The sequence below is a fragment of the Babylonia areolata genome, chromosome 22 (assembly GCF_041734735.1).
Source record: "Babylonia areolata isolate BAREFJ2019XMU chromosome 22, ASM4173473v1, whole genome shotgun sequence".
Lineage (NCBI taxonomy): Eukaryota > Metazoa > Mollusca > Gastropoda > Neogastropoda > Buccinidae > Babylonia > Babylonia areolata.
Window position 1 is genome coordinate 16,989,533 of NC_134897.1, and position 2,500 is coordinate 16,992,032.

The window sequence follows — 2,500 nt, forward strand, 5'->3', positions numbered from 1 at the left end:
ACACACACACCACACACACACACTACACCACACCACACACACACACACACACACACACAGAGGGGAAAACAATACAGACTGACAGACAGTGAAAAAGGTCACAAAGGGAAGAGCAGCAATACTATTAAACAGACTTGAATAGAGTACAGAGTCACATGTATGTACTCACACAAACACATAACTATCACTCCAAACATGTGTGTAAAAAATGTTCATTATCAATTACCTGTGAGAACTCTGGGCAGACAGTGTTAATATGATATATAATTGCCAACGTGACAGAAAAAAAAAATTTAAGGGGAAGGAGTCATATACATCAACTTCCTCTCATATATATGAGTGAACATGGAATTTCAGCCCACAAACACTTAATAGGAGTTATCATGACCACCATTTAAAAATCACTCCGTGGCAGATCAATATAATCAAACCAGCTTTAAAAGCCTGTGAACTCTTATACATTCAAAACACATACAACATTCAAACACTGACAACCAAGTATTTGCATCTACCAATCAAGAAACTGCCAAAACAAACTTGCGTAACAATTTTATTGGAAAACATCATGCAACATGATATCATCATGTTTATATTTGACGGACATGCTCTGTTCTGCCAGGACCAACGCCTTGACCACATCACACCCCCCACGGATAAGACCACAGCCACGAACAACTTGACCTTAAGGGCTCATTGCCGATACATCGTTATAACTCAACTCTACTTCTGTTCTGCCTACATCATTATTATATTATTCTACAGTATTCTGTTTCCACTTCCCAATGTATCTATCACATCTGTAACTTCCAAGCTCAGTATGAATGGAAACTTTTTTGGGGGGAAGAAAAGGGGAAAAAAAACACTTACAGATGAACAAAGGCAGAAACAGCTAGTGTGTACAACCAACCAATGAAAAGGCAAATGTATCAGCTAATGACATGCAAAACATATGTTGCATTCATTCAACCTGAAAGCTGCAATCAATAACCAGGAAACTGACTTTTGAGTTGACAGATGCAACAGCACTGTGTTACAGTATTGAATACAAATACTAATGATGATGATGATGATGATGATGATGATGATAATAACAATAATAATAACAATAACAACAATAACAATGATGATAATTCATAGTGTTTGTCTCTTAACAACAACAGCAATAATGATAATAGAAATAATAATAATAATAATAATGGTACTTATATAGCGCTGAATCTTGTGCATAGACAAATCTAAGCGCTTTCGCACCAGTCATTCTCACGCACGCATAACTCTAAAACTGGAGAAACTAAAGACAAGGAAGAGGCAGGGAAGGGAGGCTATTTTGGGAAGAGGTGGGTTTTAAGGCCAGACTTGAAAGAGCTGAGTGTGGAGACTAGACGAAGCGAAAGAGGAAGTTCATTCCAATTGCAAGGTCCAGAGACAGAGAAAGAACGGCGGCCAACATTTCTATATCACTTATGCTGCATAAAGCAATTAAAAAAAAGGAGGACATCAAAATAATCACACACACACACACACACACACACACACACACACACACCACACACACACACACACACACACACACACACACACACACACCACACACACACACACACACTGTCTGCAGCAAACATGCATACGTGCATGCACACAAATGCACTGATCATGCTGATATTGAAAAACAGAAAAATGAATCAAGGAATAAAAACTGACACTGCAATCAACTTCATTATGTTCTGCTCCAAGACAAATCACTAAACCATGTTTAACGAAAACTTGACACCTTTGTTCGATCATGCTTCTGTTTTCCCCACAAGCCATTTTGTGACCTTGAACTATGACCCCATGATCTTATCTCTTTATAAAGGGTTTGTTCTCACCATAAACAATCATTGCACCAAACTTGATGACAGTTATTCACAAGATGTTTCTCTTGCACAGAAACTGTTCTTATCAATATGATATGCTAAGTTGTGACCTCGACCTTTAACCCCTGAGGAAATTTAACCTCTGACTGAATTTCTTCAGAAATCATTTTATATCTATGACCAGTCACAGTGCCAGATTTAATTTCAAAACTTGGTAAAATAAATGTGAGATACAGTCTTTGTCAAACTTTTCTATTCTGAAAGAATGACATTGACTTTTGACTCATCCTGCTACAATATCACAAACAGAATGATTTCAAAGGCCATATTCATACCTACGATCCCATCCAGTTTGGCTGCTATACCAATCTTAGTATCTGAAAAAATTCCAACATCAATGTTTACCACAGAAACACTGACATTGGGTAATTACACAGAGATCGCTTTATAGTCCAAATGTTCAAATGTTCAAAATCATTTTTAACCCAAGAAACCCTATTTGGCTACATGGAGACACAAGGGAAAAACAGGCCCACATCCTCGAGACGTGCAATCGTCCAAAATCTAAATGAATCTCTGAACGGCATTGTCATCCAGCTGATTTCCTTTGAACAAGTTTTCTGAATGAACCAAAGTGTGACTAT